Source organism: Lissotriton helveticus, chromosome 6 (assembly GCF_964261635.1).
Source record: "Lissotriton helveticus chromosome 6, aLisHel1.1, whole genome shotgun sequence".
Lineage (NCBI taxonomy): Eukaryota > Metazoa > Chordata > Amphibia > Caudata > Salamandridae > Lissotriton > Lissotriton helveticus.
Window position 1 is genome coordinate 1450187707 of NC_136067.1, and position 21759 is coordinate 1450209465.

The window sequence follows — 21759 nt, forward strand, 5'->3', positions numbered from 1 at the left end:
GCTCTGTGCTAAGACCTGTATGTTAAAACAGTGCACCCCCAGCCACCACTTTGTGTTCACAAGCCAGTGAAACCAGCCCCCCTGCCTCTCCCCCCCCCCCCAGCAACAGGGATATTGTACATCAGAGGGGCTTCTGTGAGCTGTTTAAACTGTGTTTACTAGGGACTGTGCACTTCGTTTCTTGGCCAGTAGACGGAGTAAAGTTTTATTCAAACAGTATTGTTAGATTTCAAGTTAGTGAGGCCTTTACCTGCAGAAGTCCAAAGTGTGGATTGAGCCTGTCTGTCTCCTAGGAGATTTTGAACAGGAACAGCAGCGTCCAACTCCCTGGCCAGCAAACCTTGTCTGAGGTCGCTGGGACCTTATATGGTCTTATATTGTTTGGTACATGTGTATACTGATTGGTGGTTGTGTCTGATGTTTCTTTTGGATTAGGGTTAGTGTCCACATTGGTTGGGTATTTAAGTGTTCTGATTGGTTTCTGGGTCGGTGAATCAATCAATGTAGGGTTGGGACTAGGGCTACGATTAGGATATCTACTGGAAGTAGAGACTAGGGTTTCCTGTGTTATTGGTTGTTGGGACTAGGGTGGGACAAGGCTAGGGTTAGACTTTTAATTGGAAGTACCGATTAGGGCTTCTGGTGTGATTGGTTGCTGGACTGGTTGTGGGACTAAGAGTAGGGTTAGGCATTCTATTGGAAGTAGGCACAAGGGCTTCCTGTGTCATTGGTTGCTTCGACTTGGGGTGGGACTACTGGTAGGGCTAGGGCCTCTATTGCACGTAGAGATTAGGGTTTTTGAACTGATTGGGTGCTTGGACTAGGGCTTAGATTGGCTGTAAGGTCCTGGTCTCCTATTGGTTCTAGAGAAGGCTAGTGTTGTGATTGGATAGTGTTAGGGCTAGGGTTCCCATTGGCTGACGGGGTCACCTGATTACTAGGGCTATTAAAGGCCAGGCTTAGGGCGTCTCAGCCTGGGCGTCGAGGCTAAGGGCGGAGAGGACAAGGGCAGTTGCCTGTTTGAGCCTGTTAAGGGCGGAGAGGACCAGGGCAGTTGCCTGTTTGAGCCTGTTAAGGGCGGAGAGGACAAGGGCAGTTGCCTGTTCGAGCCTGTTCGAGACTGGTCAGGACCAGGGCCAGAAACGCTGCCCAATATACATACCTCCATTATGCATCTATATACTTTCAATTTACTTATGGATCTATATATGTATCACTTTCTTATAATTTAGCATTTCCAATGCACTTCCCTATTTCTCAGCCTATACTTCGCTCAATATATCCTCTACATTCACTCTCTCATTTAACCCCAAACCCCATACCACTATGATCCCCAAAATAACCCTTTCTAGACTCTCTCCTACTCTACCCCTCCTTACATCATCTTACACATCTTTTACTATACCGATCCCCCAAAACAAATCTTTCTAAACTCTTCCCTCTTTTCAACCCCTCCCCAACCCTTCACAATCCAAATAACTGACTAACATATCCGCCACTAAAATTACTTTCATGTTTCACCATACTAATTCAACACTAATCCTGATGGGTTTCAGAGTAGCGTGCTACGTGTACTTCAAAACCCCATCAGGGTAGCAAGCGCTATATAAATACAAACCTCTTTCCCTTCACTATCCCGCCACCTTCCCTTCTCTACCCAAATAACTGAAAAACATATGCACTACTCAAACTCAAAGTAAGCTTTATTCGGTTTTTGATTAAAACCACACAAGCAGCAAGAAGAAGAAATACATACATGTATAAATGACTCAACATATCATTACAAAGTAAAGACAAACCAACTATTAAAGCAAACTAAAATCAAATTAACAGTTAAGGTGAAAGAAAAAGGGTACATGTACAACCAAGAAAAGGGTAGGGGGTTAGTATCACAAGATTCTTGAATTCCCGTTTCACCAGAAATGGTGATTCCATGTCATTTGCCTTAGGGACGAATGGAGCCGGGGGCCGGGATAGAAATCGTACAAGTCCCAGATGCAAATGAGGCCATCTCCCTCTTTGGACTGGGAAGATCGCAAATAGGGGACAATGTTCGTATTCTTGAATTTAATTAAGATCAAGTCGCCCGGGATGTCTTTGGGTGACGTACCCAGCCACCCCACCCTCCTGACACTCAAGATGCCGCCATCCAAGTCAGGTGGTAGTGGTCTGTTTTGTTTTAGCCAGGAAATGGCTTTGTTGAGCAGGTCCCGGTGGGTTTCAAATTTGCCCTGACTGAGTACAGGGACCCCAGAAAGAACAGCCACGTAAGGGGCGGCTTCTGGAGGTAAGTTAATCCGCATCCTGCTTTCAAGTGCAGTCCTGCGGGCTCTATGGGGTACAGGTGCAGAGTTATGAGTGGTATTATTTGATATGGACATGAGGGGTACAAGGGTTTGAGCTTTTGTGCGTGTTGTAGGCTTGAGCTTTTCAATGTTACTATGGGGAAAAGAATGATTAATGGATGTAGCTGTTGTTTCAGTTGGGGTATATTTCCTTGATATTGTGTTTTCTATACTGGTCAGCCTGTCTCCTAGATTGTTGATTTTTGTAACCAGGGGTGAAAGTAGAGTTGATAACAGTTGCTCGATGTGGGCCAGTAAGGTCAAATGAAGAGGTGAAACTGAGTCAGGTATTCTGTTCAGAGTCTCGATCGGGAGTGATATAGGATGGTTGGAGGGAGTTAGTGGGGGGGGGTAGTACACAATTTACCGGCATTAGGAAGGATCTCAGTGTCATTGACGTTTTTCTCATCAAAATCTCTACCCATTTTGCCGGGGGTAGATAGGTCCTGGACATAGTTTGTACCACACAGGGCATTCAGCTCCTCCCAGATGGACATGGTGTGAGGGGATCGGAGTCGCAGCAACAACAATATTACAGTTTCGGATCACAGATGCTATGATAACAAAATAGCTCAGTACCTCCACCTTCTTCGTAGCCAAGAGGGGTGGCCCGTCCCGGCCTCCTTGTGCCTCTGAGGGCCACAGAGGGCCCGCCCTTTGCCCGGGCTTAGCCCGGCGTCGCCCGCGCGCGTCCCGCGAGGCGGGAGCAGCAGCCGTCTGATAAGCGCCTCCGGGCACGGGATCCTGATGCGTCAATTTGCGTCTCTGGCAGCACCAAGGGACGCTGGGGAATGTAGTTTGCCCCCACTCTCCCCGCTCTGCGGCCGCGGTGTCAGAAGCGGCTGCGGCGGAGGAGAGCCGTGAAGATTATGGGCCGTGAGTCAGGGACTGAGACCTCCCGCGGTCTCCAGGAAATGCCCCCAAAAAGCAGATGCCCCTCCACTACTCAAATTACTTCATATTGTACTATACTAATTTTCAACACCAATCCTTTATGAGTTCCGGAGTGGCGTGCTACTCGCCAGAAAAGCGCTTCAACATCCATCAGGGGTAACAAGTGCTATATGAATGCAAACCTTTCTTCCCGTTTTATCCCTCCGCTATCCTTCTCACTCCAAATAACTGACTAATATCCACCACTGAAATTACTTTCATATTTCACCATATTAATTCACCACTAATACTTTATGGGCTTCCTGAATAGCATGTTTCAACACCCCATTAGGGGTAACAAGCACTATATAAATACAAACCTTTTTTTTCCTCCTCTATCCTTCTGCTATCATTCCAAATCCAAATAACTGACTAACCTATCCACCACTTAAAATGTACTTGCATGTTTCACTATACTAATTCAACACTAATCCTCTATGGGTCCCGTAATAGTGCGCTACCCGCCAAAAAAGCGCTTTGACGCCTCGTATGGGGTAGTAAGCGCTATATAAATGCAATTACAATACAATACAATACACTATATGTACAAATGCTGGTTGGCACGGACCTAAGCAAGTAAGCAAAACAGCTGTTCAATCTTACAGTAGGGCGAAATTAAAGCATCATGAAATGTCACAAATCAAGACTCCAGGACTTGCTAGAAAAAAACAATAAAACGTTGATTTGTTAGACATTCATAATAAACTATTTTAAAAAAAAATTATTGGGGCAACATTTTGCCATTTCCGAGCTCTGTAAATAAAAGGTCCTACAAGCAGTTAATTTATTGGTACTCTTCATTGAAGAAGATAGAACAACACAGGTTTAACTTTATTTAGACCAGAGACAAGGACATCTTTTATGTCAGACAGCTCCAAAGTGGGGTAGCCAAATCAGGGGACAGGGGAGAAAAGCAAAAGCAAGGAGTGAAAGTATAGCAAACAGAAAAAAATAATAGAAATAAAAATGGAATGCAAAGCCGTCAGCTTCGATATTGCTTGCCAAAAAACACCGCTTTGTGCAATTTTGTGAAAAAGCCCAAACACAGTTTTACTCTGGAGAACGCGTGGCTGCTACTTCCAGTGGTGAGGAAAGTACTGCCTTAGATACTTTCAAAATGTTCAGGTTTAAACCCGATGATAGAAAGAAAGAGTAAACTTCCAGCAGATCTCATCTGCTGACAGAAGTTACCATACAAAATGTCTATTGTGTAACTCTTGAGCAATGAGCAGAAAAAAGGGGTGGCGGAGGGTGAAGAAAAAATCCCAGTTCGGGTAAATCACCAGCTCACTGCTATGTAAAAGGGCACATGCGTGAGCGCACATACCCACACATACACAAACATGTGAGCGCACGTACGCACACACAAACACACACACACAAGCGCACGTACGCACACACATACAAAAACACACACATGAGCACACTCCAGATCTTGTAAATAGTGTTTCTTCCCACTCATTTCACATCCCCTTTACCTCTCCCTGTGGTTTACTGTGCCACATGTCCTCTTTTTGGCGCAAGCAGGCACTATACACCCCGGGCCTCATTTATGAGGCCATGCGCCACTTTTACGCCGCTGGTGCGCCACTTTTTGTGACGCACCAGCAGCGTAAATAATGTGCCTTGTTGCACCATATTTACAAAGTGACGCATCTAGGTAGATGCGTCACTTTGTAAACCCCTGCGCCACATTATACCTGCGCCAGGTATAATGTATGCAAGGGGGGCGTATTGACGCAAGGAAGGGTCGTAAAAGTGACGCAGTGAAATCTATGAGATTTCACTGCGTCACTTTTAGGACGCTGTTGCGTTAAAATCTTGCGCCTGCCTCACAGCAGGCGTAAGACTGACGCAGGCCCTTTCACATGGGGCTTGCCCCATGTGAAAGGGAGCATTGTTGGAGTTGCGTCACTTTTGTGACACACTCCAGCAATGCGTCACTTTTGCGCTTACAGATATGTTAGAAATACTGACGTATCTGTAACTCCTTGCGACATGATGCGTCATACATTAAATATGACGCATCATTGGTGTCGCAAGGAGTGCGCAGTGAAAAGTGACGCATCGCTGTTTTCACGCAGCGATGCGTCACTTTTCATAAATGAGGCCCCCCGTGCGGTAAGGAATACTCTCCTCCCTCTGTGATGTTGTACAAGTTTCTTAGGCTTAAACCAGGGCACTGAATCTGCTCCGGGACGTTGAACAACACTCCCTTAGCAGTTAGCTAGGCCCTGGGGCAGCCCCTGCAGCAGCGCTCAGCGGCCCCGCACACGTCCTCTGGGTGCGGGCTCCAGCAGGACAGGGGCAGGGTCCGCGGCTTCCCCCTCAGGGGCACCCGCCTTTGGCCGCCTCGCAGGTCGCTGTCCTCTAGGATGCACCAGAGCCTGCGGTACTCGGTGCAGTGCCGCAGGTGGGAGAAGGGCGGTGGAGGCCGCAGGGCCTCGGTCGGGCTCTACGTCCGTGGCAGCATGGCTGGCTAAACGCCTTGGGTCTTGTGGGCCTTGAGCACGGTTCACAGTTTGTACAGTACCTACCCCAGATCGCCAGAGCAGCACTTGCGAGCTGGCTCTAGCTTTACCTAAAAAGTGTTGTTTTAAGTTTGAAAAATATCAACAGTGGAAAAGGGACAAATGCAATTACTGACTGTCTCAAAATCGCATACCTCATAAGAATTCGCAGGTATATAGAATGCAAACCTCATAATACGTCTACCAAAACCAAGTGTGAGACACTATAGGAGGCTCAGGTGGTAATTAAGCTATTTATCTCCTTGAAGATGGACGCTGTAAAAAGGGCAGACATGGGCTTTCATGTTCAGTGCTTATGTCCACCAGCAGTATATACCTCAAATGTAAAAGAAGCTGGGGTTCCTAATTGAGCTGTAATGATGGCCACTCAGAAGAAGGATGCTGATTGGAGACCAACAGAAACTTTAGACATGCAATTCAAAATTGTTTCTTCATGTTACCTGGCATTTATCCAGTATTGTTGGTGTTTTTATTTTGTATATCTAGCTGTACACCAAAGTAGATGAAGAATGAATACAACAGAGGGAAGAAGCCTTCCTTATCTACATGGTCTACCATGATTTGTCACCTTTTGTTGGACTCTATAGTTTTGCTGGCATGAAAACTCTGTGCTATTTACCTCCGCATTGCAGTAGTAAAGACTCTGTTCCCTTTTAATCATGGTTAAATTGTCTTATTCCATATTGGCACATCTTAACTTGCCAGAAAGTCTCTTTTATATGGTGTAAAAAGTGTACCTAGGGCCTGGAGGGTTAAATGGCACTTGTGGTCTTCAGCAACTACTGAGCCATCAGCTATAGTGACATTGCAAACATGGATTCAGGCCTATAATGTGTAGCCAAACTGTTGCAGTTCAAACCGTTAAAATATGAATTTTGATAGGTAAAAGCCTCCCTTTTAAATATTAGTAAGTCACCCCAAGTAGACCTTGTAGCCCACTAGATAGGGTGCATGGTATTTAAAAGTGGAAATGTAGAACATTATTGTTTCCATGTCCCTACAGTGTCCTGGCCCTAAAAGCTTTTTTCCAGTGTAGCAGGCTTATCTGTCCTCTGTCGAAAATCAGAGTTTAGGTTAACATATTAATATTGCTAACTTAAGGAAGGGAAGAGGTAGAAAAGTAATATTTCAATTCAAAGGTGAAGTTGGATTTCTAATAAAAAGGTGCTCTTTGCCTGCCTGAACTGTTAGAAAACTGTTAGAAAACTAATTAGCATAAGCCCCTGCCTGCTCTCAGCCTGTGCTGAAGCTATGAGTAGGTGTGAATGAGGTGCGAATTGACTCCTAGGTGGAAACAATAGGCTGAAATGAACGAGCAGAGATGATGCCCCTGAGCTCTACAGAATATGCAGGGTGAGGGTGGAGGGGCTCCTTTTGACAGCATAATGACAACTCTTTCTTAACAGGTCTGTTGGGTCTGCATGTAACAATTGAGGCAAGCTTGAAAGGGAGAGAAAAGGTCACCAAGACAATTGTTGTGGATACCCTGTCTGGTTGCTGAAAGACCCTTCTGTCTGTAACCTGAGAGCCGCTCCGAAGGACTGAACCAGCTCCCTCTTGTACTCAGAACAAAGCAGTGGAATCCAAGGATCATAAGGTGGACCTCCTTTGTGGCTACAGGGAGACAACAATCTGCAAGAGGCCTTTTCCTGGAAATCCCAAACTGACCAGGATGAAATGGACATGGACTGAACCCTGGTGTTGGCTTCTGCCAGACACCCTGTAAGACTTTAAGTGCCTCCCCTTCATGTCAAGGGGCCCTAGAAGTGTACTCCTGTGGTTGGTTGGAACTTAAAAGACTAAGCACATGATTTAGGGATTGGTGGATGTAATATTCCGCGCAGCGGATGCGTGCAGCGGGCGCGCCAGGGGGCAAGCCAGTCTGCGCCCGTCCGCGCCCGGCCGGGACCAGGGGCCACAAACCCTGGCCCTATGAGGAGTTTAGAACGGATCAAGTACTCTAAAGAGGCACTAATAAAACTGAATCAACCCATCAGCGCTAACTGCAGTCATACAATACAGCTTGATAACAGGGCACTAACATGCAAGCACTGCAATACTACTTTTAGCTGCCATACACACACCACAGGGGAACCAAAAACACAGCTGGATCTACTTAACTGCAGATCAATGGCTAAACACAAATACAAGATACTAGAAGAAAACTCATTAGACGCCTTGTTCCTGACCGAAACATGGCTTAATGATACCTCAATACCTGATGTGATAGATGCCATCCCTAATGGCTACTGCCTAATCAGGCGAGATAGGGTAGGCCAAAGAGGAGGTGGAATTGGCATAATCCAAAAAGAAAAGATAAAATATGAGGTCCAACAAAGTGACCTAGATAGCTGCGAGGCACTCTTGTTCATGCTATCAATAACAGAAGAAAACACCATAACAGGCTTCCTTATCTACCGCCCACCCGGTCACACTACAACTTTTATGACAAGTCTGGAGGATAAAGTAGTCCATCCAGCACTGAGAAATAACAAGTTTTTGGTATTAGGAGACCTAAATATACACTTCGACGATACAGACAATAAAGAAGTAAATGCTATCTGCAAAGACCTTCTTGCACTTAACCTTGTACAAAAAGTGGAGTCACAAACACATCAAGAAGGGCACATTCTAGACCCGATATTTACCAATTGCACTGAAATTGAAATAGGAACGCCATGGCCAATTCTGTGGTCCGATCACTATTTAGTCCCTTTTTCATTACCCTCTCAGAGAATGAAGTCACAACAGCATAGAGAACCAATCACTACTAGAAAGTGGGCTAAATTTAACTCCACCTCTTTCTCACGTTCTCTTGAGACTCAGAAGCCAATGCTGGACCCTGACACTAACAAAGCCAATGACCAGATAGAGGCCTGGATCACCGATGCTCTAGATGAAGTGGCACCCTGGAGCACAAGAACACCAAAAAGACCTAAGACAACTGCCCCTTGGTACAACGAGGAGATAAGAAAGGCTAGGAAAACATCAAAAAAAGCAGAACAAACCTGGAGGAAAGATGACTGTAATAAATCTAAGGAAGATTATAAAACGGAACTGAAAGCCTATCACTCAATGATTAAGAAAACCAGGTGTGAATTCTACACACATAAAATAGATACAGCCAACAATTCACATAAATAAATGTTTAACATCTTAAAATCCCTTAAAACTCAAAAAGAAAAAACAGCCGATATTCCAGGCACCAAGGAAAGCTGCAACGAGATAGCTGAATTATTTTCAAACAAAGTAAATAAAATATACGAGACCTTTCCGGAAGAGGCATGGCTAGGGACTACCATGCACGCTGGCGAAACAACAACCTCAGTTAAAGTAACTCTAGAGAGCTTTCCAATACCAGAAAGCACGGAACTACAAACCATAATAAAAGGAATAAAATCAGGTTCGCCCAGAGACCCGGCGCGACCTGATAAAATGATGGAGGGGATGGAAACAATCCTACCTTACATTAAGGATCTCATTCTGCGCTCCTTCCAGACGGGTATAGTCCCTAGGAAATGGAAGCAAGCCATTGTTAGACCACTTAAGAAAAAACCCACTCTAGATTTCACCAGACTAGATAATCTGCGCCCAATCTCGCTTCTCCCATTCGTGGCTAAAATTGCGGAAAAATCATTAATAAACAGCTAGTGGACCACATCAACATGAAAGACCTATTACACCCCTCACAATCAGGTTTTAGAATGGCACACTCAACAGAATCAGCACTATTAATGGCGACAGAGGCTCTGAGGAAACATGTGAATGAGGGACAAACAGCTGCGCTGATCCTATTGGACCTCAGCGCAGCATTTGACACCGTCTCACATCCACTACTACTTCAGAGATTAGAGACCTGCGGCATTAGGAGTACAGCCCTGAAGTGGCTGACTTCGTTCCTAGAGGAACGGAGCTTCCAAGTGGCCCAAGGTACACACCTGTCTGATAGCTACCCTTTGCCTCAAGGAGTACCACAGGGATCAATATTAAGCCCCACACTCTTTAATCTGTATGTGGGACCACTGGCAGACTGTCTAGAGAAACACGAGGTGTCAATAGTATCTTATGCTGACGACACACAACTAATTGTAAAGCTATCCCAAAACAAAGACCAGGCAGCGATTCGCTTTGCTAATTGTCTTAAAGAAGTGGCTGACTGGATGTCTAACCACTGCCTCCAGTTAAATGGCAACAAAACTGAGGTATTAGTGGTAGGGAAGACACCCACCATCTGGTCATCTGCTTGGTGGCCAGAGATACTGGGCCAAGTCCCCCTTACCAAAGCTGAGGTGAAAAACCTTGGAATTTGCTTAGACCACAAACTATCCTTCGACAATCAAATCCAGAAGGTAACGGGGAAATGCTATGGTGCCATTAAAACCCTCAGGAAAGTTATAGATCCACTTCCAGCCAAAACTAGAAAGACCATAGTCCACGCAGTCATCACCTCACAACTGGACTATGGGAATGTATTGTACCTAGGAGCATCAAAAAAAGGCCTAGCCAAACTACAACGGGTACAAAATGCTGCGGCACGTTTAGTTCTCAGTCTCCCAAGGAGAACAAACACTAGGAAGGCCCTTGACACCCTACACTGGCTGCCAGTGGAGAAAAGAGCCATGTCTAAGGCAATGTGCTATTGCCACCGCATCCTCTCTCACAAGGGTCCTAGATACCTACAACAAAAAATTACAGAAATGAGGGATTATCCCATCCATTGTATTACAAGGGTGTTACTTCCTATGGCACTTGCAATAAGATCGACAGGATATCTGTTACGTTTGTGACAGAGGATCCTATCTACCAACCTCTAAATCAGCCTTAAGTCAGAAGGTAAAAAGCAAGCTGGCTGGTGTAATCGACCCACGCTTCATCATGATCAGCCTCAAATTGAGCACAGGTCCCGGGCTAGTACGACTAGTCACTATCCTAGGCACATTGTGCTTTTTGGAGCTAAGTCGACTTAAAACATAAACAAATTACATCTCTGCATGGGCGTAATTTCACCAAATTGTCAGGGGTAGTAGAAGAGACATCACATGCCCTTTGACCTTCATGACCTCACAGGAAGTGACATCATATGACCCTTAATCCTGATTTTCTTTAAAGGAAGTGCTTTTACATCACCTCAGCTATGATGACATCACAATAATTGATATAGCTGAAGTACCATAATACCTGGATGAATATTATAACAACAAAGTACAGACAAATATCTTAGATAACACCTATATTATGGCGCTGACGAGCTTTGAAATTTCTGGTGCTTAGTACTTGCCCTGTATTGTAGTGTGTGAAAAAGCTAGAACTCTATGAAAAAAGAACTCCCAACAAAAGTTTGAAAAGATTGTAGTCATTTAGTGCATTTTAAAGCACGATTTTCACATAGATTTGATAAAACGTCACAGGCTCTAAAATGGCTCAACATTCCATTTTTAAATCCTTTCATGGTGTGCTAGGCCAATGAAACCTGACGCTCCCCCAGGAATTGACTCAATTTTGTTTTTAAATTAGCTGCATTATGCCAGAGCTAGTATTTTGTCACTGATGCACCATATGCCATGGGTGCCCCCAAAATGCTTGTGCCAGAATTTTCCATTTATGCCATCTATTTATCATAGAAAGTACTTCAGTATGTCAGGGCCATCATTTTGTCATAGTGGCCCCCCTCCCACATTTCAGGTTCTCCTTCTTACTCTGTATTTTGAAATACCTTCAATTTGTTAGTACCAGTGTTTTTATGGGTGTCACATAGACCAAAAATTACCTCTAATATGCCAATACCGGTAATTTATCATGGTTGCCAAATATACTAAGAATTACCTCCAGTGTGCCAGTGCCCATATTGTGTCATAGGTGTCATGTTAAGAGTTGCTTCAAAATACCAACACCAATATATTACCATAGATGTCTCTAAAACACTAGAATTACCTTCAGGATGTGAGGGCCTATGGCAGATTTGCAGGGTACCCAAAAGGCAATAAGTCAGGGACCTTGGGTGCGTATGAGATTTCTAAAGACAGGGGTCCCTAGACATTTACGAAATCTTGAAGCAAAATAATAAACATATGCTAAATAGACTATATGTTCTTTGTCCAGCCGGAAATTATTTTAATAATTAAATAAGTGCATAGGAGAAGATTCATATACAATTTCAAGTGGGACACAACTTGCGTCCGACTCACAAACATAGACAGACAACAAAAATTGGGGAGGGTTTTCAGGCAAGGATAAAGTGTCTGCATATCATACAATTTAGCATACTAGAATCGATGGAAAATACCATTGCACAACATGATCCACAGTGTTTTAAATGCATATGGTATATAGAGTGTTTCCATCACTAGGAAAAAATAGGGTAGCCTGTAACAAATCAGTCATTCTTAACGTAGAGGCAATGTGTAAAATATTTTTGTGGCACTTAAAACAGCAATAAAGTGAAAACACAACATAGGAAATATCCCACACCAATTTAGAAAATAGGTTAAAATGTAATAAATTATTTGAGACAAAAACAAAAAAAATCCAATACAGGCACAAATTACACACCTGGTAAATACTGATCCTAGAGCAATTAGTATTTACTAGGTGTGCAGTAGAACCAGAGATATTCAGTTAAAAGGATTTAAGTGAAAATAGTCTCTAACAGCACAAAGGGCCAACTTGGGTTTATCTGGTCACACCTGACCAGGACAAAGTCACAAGTTCAGGTCTAACACAATGGAGAACGGCAGCAGGGCAGCAGAGTAGCAGTCCTTGTTGCAAGGCCTCCTCAGTCCTTCTTGCAGTACTACTGAGTCTTCCACACACCAAGAGGTGTGCTGAAGAGCTGTGTCTGAGGGTCCATTATTTATACCATGTGCCCACTTTGAAGTAGGAGAAGGTTCTGGAGGTTTCCGCCCACAGAGGTGCTTGGAGTCTCCTGTCTCAGAGTCCTGGTCTTAGCTTGTCTGTGGTCACAAAAGACTTGTGTCAAACCCTTTGTGAGTGTGCTCTGGCCGAGGCTTTGTGAAGTGCAAGTGTGTTAGCTTACATCTTCCCCTCAACAAGTCAGAGATGGCCCGTCCTGCCAACACCTACTCCCTTACATCTCACTGTGTGGGATCAATACACAAATGAAAGTACCCATCAGTTATCGTACGGTACCGCCCTTGTCATCATCTGGGCCTCCTCACACCAAGGAGAGTATTCTTGGAGCCACTTAGGAACTTTATAGTGGATGCCCCAGTGTGTTGAGAATTGCGGAAGGTGACCATGTACTAATACCTACAAAGCAGTGCGTGAAGAAAAAATGATAGTGAGTGTGTAAGTAAAGTGTAGACTATAAAATTGGAGAACAAGGAGGAAAATGGTTTATTAGGTACCTCCCATGTTTCCAACATTTAAAAACCAGTGCGGGAACATACAGCCAGATTCATCAAGGGAAATTGCGCTCGCAAAGGGCCCTTTGCGAGCGCAATTTTTGCATTTGGGATTCATCATCTCAAATGCAAAAATCGCTAATATAGAAATCGCAATTTTGCGAGGAATTGCATTTAAGGAATCTCTATTTGAGATTCCTTAAATGCAATTCATGAAACATTTAAACATTGTGAATTCGCAATTTTGGGCCGCTATTTACCGCGAAGTCAAACCTCGTGGTAAATAGCGTAAACTTAGAAAAATGCACTTAAGTGCTTTTTTCTAAGTTGTATGTTACACACACACATGTCCTTGGGACATGTGTGTGCGTAACACCAGCGTCCAATATCATTTCAGCGGTGCAACAGGGTGTCCTTTGGACACCCCTGCACCCTTGAAATCGCAAACTCAAAATGCGAATCGCTAATAGCGATTCGCACATTGATATGTGTTCCCATTCATTCCTATGGGTCTTTAGGCCCATAGGAATGAATGGGGAGTTATTCCTTATTTGCGATTAGCAATTAGCTAATCGCAAATAAGGAAGCTGTAGGAATCGCAATAAATATTGCGATTTCTACTTAAATCCCGTTTTGCAAGTCTGTAATAGCGATTCCTTAATAATCGCTATTACAGACTCGCAAAACATGCCGATGATGAATCTAGGTGAATGTAGGTTAAACAAATAGCTACTATTTAAATCATATAGGTCAACATGTTTCTGCAGTTTATGGATCCATCAGGGTGAAAATCAAGGTAAGTAAAAAAGTTTAACTTTACGTGATGTCAGAGTCACCTGGACGTCCTTAGATCAGTATACGTCCTCCTAGGTACAAAAAGGGAATGGTCAAAGCTAGAAAATATCAACCTTGATATTTTCTAGCTTTGACCATTCCCTCTTTGTCTGTGCTTTTTGCCATTATTAGAGCAGTGCTCTATCTAGCTGAGCCGCAGCCAGGTGAGACGTAGTACCTTCCTCCTACCTATCAGGTAAGCGGATTATGGACTTCACTTTTGAGCCTCAGATGTACATTTTATGACATCGCTTGGGGGTAAATAATACTTATACCTACAGTTGGCTACACTTGATTACCCTTATTGACATGTACCTTTGTTTGTCCTCTGTTGTCTGTGTCTTTGTCTGATTTTACTACTTCTACACTCTGGACTTCCTTTAGTACCTAGGAGGACGTATACTGATCTAAGGACGTCCAGGTGACACTGACATCACGTAAAGTAAAACTTTTTTACTTAACTTGATTTTCACGCAGTAGCAAGATATGGTCCTGATGAAAGCACATGTTGACCTCTATGATTTAAATAGTAGCTATTTGTTTAACCTACTCTGTTCCCGCACTGGTTTTTAAATGTTGGAAACATGGGAGGTACCTAATAAACCATTTTCCTCCTTGTTCTCCAATTTTATAGTCTACACTTTACTTAAACACTCACTTTAATCTTTTCCTCACGCACTGCTTTGTAATTATTAGTACATGGTCACCTTCCGCAATTCTCAACACACTTGGGCATCCACTATAAAGTTCCTAAGTGGCTGCAAGAATATTCTCGTTGGTTTGAGGAGGCCCAGATGATGACAAGGGCGGTACCGTACGATAACTGATGGGTACTTTCATAGCATAGAAGTATCTTGTTGTGCTTGAATCACATTTTTCTTGATTTACAATCACATTTAGGATTAAGTTGTATGTCAGACACTGTTTCACGGATAGCTTGTTTAGACCCACAGTTACTCATTGTTTTTCATATTGTCTTTTGCCTGGTCTTAAAATTTCCCCTTGGACCCTCTTTCTATCGGTTTTTTCATCAATACACAAATGCCAACTACCAGCTACACCTAGTCATGTGACCCTTGATAAATGCTGCAGGCACCACATGGTTAGGACAAGAAAATGCAGCTTTCTAAAAGTGGCATTTACTGCCAAAATTACAATTCTCTAGACACCAAACTCGTTATTCCCACTTACTCCAAATTGAACATTAGCACTTATTAAATGTAAGAAGGTAACCCAATGTTATGCTATGGGAGAGGTAGACCTTGTTTTAGTGAAAACAAATTTAAGAGTTTCTCATTACAGGACACATAAAATGTAAAAGTGCATATCCAACTTCCTAAATACACTGCATATTGCTCTGCTGTTTAGGGCCTACCCTGCAGCGGTGGCCCCTCCATTAGGCCGAAGGAGCGCCGTCACCCCGCCACCACCCAGACATAAAACGATCATAAAATGGGTTTTAAACCTGTTTTATTATTGTTTCATTTTAAACCCCCTGGACCCAACCCCAGGACTCTGACGAGTCTTGGGGGTGGGTCCAGGGGGATGATACTGTGGTGGGGTAATGTTAGTGTACTCTGTTGTCCCTTCACTGTGCATGAGTTGTTTGGCCGGCCTTTTCAGGCCGGCCAAACCCTCATGCACAGTAAAGTTTTCTGTAGACCCAGCTACTTTGCTGGGGCTGGAGAAAGCATGCATAGGCTCCCAGTCTGTCTGGAAGTTCAAAGTCCCAGCGATCAGGTAATTGATGCAGCTTTCATGCCGCATCATGATTAGGAGCCTGTCACAGAAGCAGGAAGAGCGCGATGAAGCTGACGGCGGAGGCGATCAGGTAAGTTATTATTATTATTTTTTATTCTTATGTTGTCCCCTGACCCCTTCTGCCCCTCACTCCCCAGCTCCCTTCTCCGGTCCGCCCGACACTTTGGCAGGGAACAGGCAGCTGCTGCTAATTTAGGGGCGACTTACATGTATCAAAAAGGAAGGTTTAGGCCTGGCAAAAGGTTTATTTTGCTAGGTTGTGCTGGCTATTTAAAACTGCACACACAGGCTGCAGTGGCAGGCCTGAGATATGTTTTAAGTGCTGCAAGGTGGGTGGCACAATTGGTGCTGTAGGCCCACTAGTAGCATTTCATTTGTATTTCCTAGCCATACTAAGCAGGAGGTTGCACACCGGGCCACTTGTGAGGTTGAATTGTCCAATAGGGCAATCTGGCAGTGCCCACATGTGCCACTTTCTGCCTGTTTGGGGGTATGTTTGATTGCCTGGTGGCCCGTTTCATTGTTGATCTATCTGAAAAAAACACCAAAGATTGCTTGCAGTAAGCAGCAATGCATGCAATCTCTTATACCTTGCAAAACACCTATACAGCGTCGTTACAAGTGTAAAACTACCTCTATTTGATAAAAGGGCCACTTTCATTTAGTGCCCGAGCCTGGTTTCTGTCCGCCTCCGACTCTGGCCACTTGTAACGAGAATTACCCTATTAATGAGTATGCTTGAATTACAAAATGCCATTGAAAATTTTAAATGGACGTATCTCTTCCTTCTGCTCCTTTCTTTGCACAAGTGCCTAACGGGATGACGTGGGGTCCCTGAAGAATACAACCATGTAATAATGTTGTTCCATGATAAATGTTATCATTGTATCAAAAATAGTTCACTTGCTGCGATTATCGGCTTATAAAAGAAATGTCCGTTCACCTTTATACAAAGCGGTAGAAAAAACGAAAGACATGTTTGTGCTCTAGAGCACTTTAATTCTCTCTTTACCGCACGTCACTATGGTGACATATTTGAGCAGGCCCAAAACAAATCACTCAATGTGCTCGACTTTTCTTCTACACAAATAACAACAATTTGATTCAGTGAGATTTAGTATGGACATCCTCTCTGATGCCTAGAACAATGTGTGAATTAATGTGTTTTGTGTAGTCCAGGAAAGAATCTCTGTTATTGCAGATATTCATCAAATTCAGCCTTGAGAGCTTAAATAAGTCATTTGTCACTACCGTCCTGCACAAGACTGTTTATCTCTTTATACTTTTTGTTGGGTTCTGTCTGGAAATTGCTTGCGTTGAATTCTCGATAGACGTTTTTATCAAATATGTTTTATTTGTTACTGTTTAAAACATGTTTTTAATATAATACATATTTCTACCTATCATACAAAGTCTACTTCAATTGCAGAGCAGTCGGGAAAAAGGAAATAACGTTTCAGAAACGCATTAAATAACTGTCCTACAACATTATGGACTCATAGACAGAAGATTTACAATTGTTCTGTTTTTTACATGTAAGTTTATATTTATCCCTGCAAAAGTCTAATGCCAAAAATCTCAGGACAGGAAACAGGAAACACTGCTGTGTTGTACCATTGTTAGGCTTTTCCAAATACTTGTCACTAATACTCTTGGATGTTGGGAAGATTTCATACTTTGAAAACGTATGGGTCTCAATCACGATTGGGGTGCTAAATTCAATGGGCCTCATTTATGAGGCCTTGCGTGAGTTTTGCGCTTCCGATGCGTCACTTTTTGTAACGCATCGGCGGCGTAAAACATGCCTCCTGATGCGCACTATTTACAAAGTGACGCATCTAAGCAGATGCGTCACTTTGTAAACCCCTGCGCTACATTATACCTGCGTCAGGTATAATGTATGCAGAGGGGGCGTTCACACGCAAAAAGCCTCGTAATAGTGACGCAGTGAAATCTATGAGATTTCACTGCGTCACTTTTAGGACGCTGTTGCGTCAAAATCTTGCGCCTGCCTCACAGCAGGCATAAGACTGACGCAAGCCCTTTCACATGGGGCTTTCCCCATGTGAAAGGAAGCATTGCTGGAGTTGCGTCACTTTTGTGACACACTCCAGCAATGCGTCACTTTTGCGCCTACAGATACGTCAGAAATACTGACGTATCTGTAACTCCTTGCGACATGATGCGTCATATTATAAATATGACGCATCAATCATGTCGCAGGGAGAGCGCAGTGAAAAGTGACGCATCGCTGTTTTCACGCAGCGATGCGTCACTTTTCATAAATGAGGCCCAATGTGTGTGGATGCTCATGTTAGAACTTGGTGTATTCTGTCATTACCATAAAACCGCAATCTACTCCAGGTAAAAGTCACAAGGTAGAATCTGCCAATGTTTACTGCCGAAAAATTATGTGCGGTCAGCACAAAGCTCCACTTGTTATGCCCCATGTTTTGCATGAAAACCTGGAAAAAATATATATTTACTAGACTTTGCAAATACCACACCTTTTGTTGTGAGTTTTTATGATTGAGGTAAACAGCTCCCAGTCAACGCGCATCAGGGCAATGTGGCTCATTTTATATCCACGAGTTAGTCAATCGTTTGCTCATTTTATGTCGAGATTGAAGACACTTGGATGCCTCAGTTCCTCCTTACTGCAAAAAACAGTAAACTTTAACAATTGACCAAAATTTGCTACTTCAACGCATAGTGGGGCATATTATCAAGGGGGTTTATCTCCGCTTTTTTGGCTTTAAAAGCCAAGAAAGCGGAGATAAAATTATCTCCCTATTACCTAGCTGTCGCTAACACCAGTTAGCGACAGCTAGTAGGAGATAGCGACCATCTTGGGCCCCACTTTGCATGTCAGTGATATTTATCACTAATGACATGCAAAGTGGGCGTGCCAAGGTGTTAGCGACTGGAAATAGTCACTAGCATCGCTATCTCCTATTACCAACTTTTGGAGATATTCGCGCTAAGCGCGAATAGCTCCAAAAGCTAACACCTGCCCTGAGCAGTTCTTAGCCATGTTATCCAATGGGAGGTGGATAACATGGCTAAGAGCATTAGCTCGGTAATGCATGAATATCGCGGACTTTTCAGCGATATTCATGCATTGCGGCCGTTTTTTATCGCATTTGCGATAAACCTTGCTAATTCCAAGGTTTATCTGCGGTAAAAATCGCCGCAGCTCAGCGGTAAAATTTGTCTCTAACCAAGCAATAGCGAGCAATAGCGATAATTATCGCTATTGCTTGGTAATATGCCCCAGTGTTTTTAATGTAATTTATGATATTACATTCGTCTGGACTGCTTTGTGAAGTATCTCATATTATGCGCCTACATCTCTTCTCCATCAATCATTTGCTGTTCTTGAGTCTGGTTGAACCTGTCAACCAATTTCATCTCTTTGACCACTGACGAGAATAGGGAGGATATTTCCATCAAGAAACCAAAATACATTGAAAGACAATATTAGTTTTCCATTATTCTCCTCATCTGTTCAATATTTCAAAATATACGCTCCCGCCCAACTCTTCAGCCTAACAAAAGTATAGTTTTTGTGTATCACTTTTCACTAGGGATGATTTGCATCTTTAATTCTGGCACCATCATTGGATGAGCGGGGATTCAATACGTCAAGCCATTATAGCTCGGAGTATTGTTATGCATCAATATAATTCATAATAAACCTACACCTGAACAGAACACAGAGATAATTGCATTTTTCAAGTAATTATTACTTGATAGGATACTCTTTTGGGCATACCTGGTTTACTGATCCAAGATGCAAGCCCAGCATAGAAGTGCTATCATCTAAGATACTTATTATATGATGGAGTATGGGCACAACCACCTATTTACCACCGTGCTATGTCACTACATCTAATTCCACAAACTGAGGGGCATATTATCAAGGGATTTATCTCTGCTTTTTTGGCTTTAAAAGCCAAGAAAGCGGAGATAAAATTATCTCCCTATCAGAAACAGGGTGCTAACACGCAAATTCACATGTTAGCACCCTTTTTCTCTACGCTTCCCCTTGCATCTCTAATGAGATGCAAAGGGGGCGTTCCAGAGAAAAATAATAGGAGAAATGTTGTTAAGCGACATTTCTCCTATTATCAAGGATTTCGCTAACCCTGTTAGTGATAAAAAAAAGCAGCGCTAACCGCGGTTAGCACTGCTTTTTTTACACCTGGTATTTTCCTGACTTAGCCATGATATCCTATGGAAGGTGGATATCATGGCTAAGTTTGTGAGCCCCTATCATCAAGCTAACTCCAAACTTCGAGAGATTATCATTGGTTTTCCAGCGATAATCTCTCATTTGGCAGTTAGCGTGAGGATTTTTATCACTTCCTAGATAAACCTTGCTAATAGCAAGTTATCTCTGGGATAATTTCCGGCGATGCTTAGCATTAAAAAATTAGTTGCTAAGCCTCGTTAGCGATAAATATCGCTAATCGTTGGTAATATGCCCCATGTCCCTTATAAAAACTACTCTGCATCACAATCGGGGAGCAAATTGAGCTTCCCTGGATTTTTGCCAGGCTGATTTTTACCAGGTCAATCCTGGTGAAATTTGGAGGTGACCTGTTTGGGCACTTTATTGGAAAGTGTGCAATGAGGAATCAGGCACAAATTGCACATCTGATAAATGCCGATCCTGGAGCAATTAGTATTTAACAGGTGTTCAGTTTGCAGAGTCTGTATCTTTGGGTCTTAATAGGGAACTGTTGCTGCATCACTACTTGGCCATCAAGCTTTTGATCTGGTTCCTTAAGAAAATTAGCAAATAGAGTTGTTCATCTCATATATGCCGTCATGGAGATTCAAATAGAACTAATGATGGTCAGAATGCAGCACAATGTCATACATTCACCCAGTACAGAGATCTGGGCCTAAATCCATCATTTTGTTGATCACCATGCCTTTCCAGTTTGGACCCAGCCATATGCAAATCAGTCTTGACCCTGCGCCCAATAGGAACAGTCCAGCCTGAACTTGCAGGCCAGGTCTTCCTTGGACTGGAAACAAGCATCCTAGGACCGGTTTCGGGGTTTCACCGCTCTTCACCAGGATAGCTTGATTCCAGTGGCATGGAGAGAACGGGACTCACGTCTGAGCATACCCGTCCCACTCGGGGTGACAAATGCAAAAAGAACAATTGATGGACAGAAATCAGAACAATGTCATACATTCACCCCAGTACAGAGATCTGGGCCTAAATCCATCATTTTTTGCTCACCATGCCATTCCAGTTTGGACTCAGCCATATGCAAATCAGTCTTGACCCTGAGTCCAATGGGAAAAGTCCAGCCCGAACTGCCAGGCCAGGTCCTCCTTCAACTGGAAACAAGCATCCTAGGACCGGTTTTGGGGTTTCACCCCTCTTCAGCCAGGATAGCTTGATTCCAGTGGCATGGAGAGCATGGGACTCACGTCTGAGCATATCCACTCGGGGTGACAAATGCAAAAACAATAATTGATGGATGGAATGTTGCACAATGGCAAACCATTCACCCCCAGTCACAGATCTGGGTTTAATCCATCGTTATTTTGCTCACCACACCACCCCAGTTCAGCCATGGCCATATGCAAATCAGTCTTGACCCTGTGCCTCATGGGAAAAGTCCTGCCCGAACTGCCAAGCCATGTGTTCCCTGGACCGGAATCAAGCATCTTAGAACCGGTTTCTGGCTATCAGTCTTCATCAGTCATGACAGCTTGATTCCAGTGGCATGGAGAGCACAGATTTACGTCTGAGCATACCCGTCCCACTCGGGGTGACAAATGCAAAAACAACAATTGATGGACGGAATGTTGCACAATGGCAAACCATTCACCCCCAGTCACAGATCTGGGTTTAATCCATCGTTATTTTGCTCACCACACCACCCCAGTTCAGACATGGCCTTATGCAAATCAGGCTTGACCCTGTGCCACATGGGAACAGTCTTGAGTGTTTTGTTGTTCACCCTATGT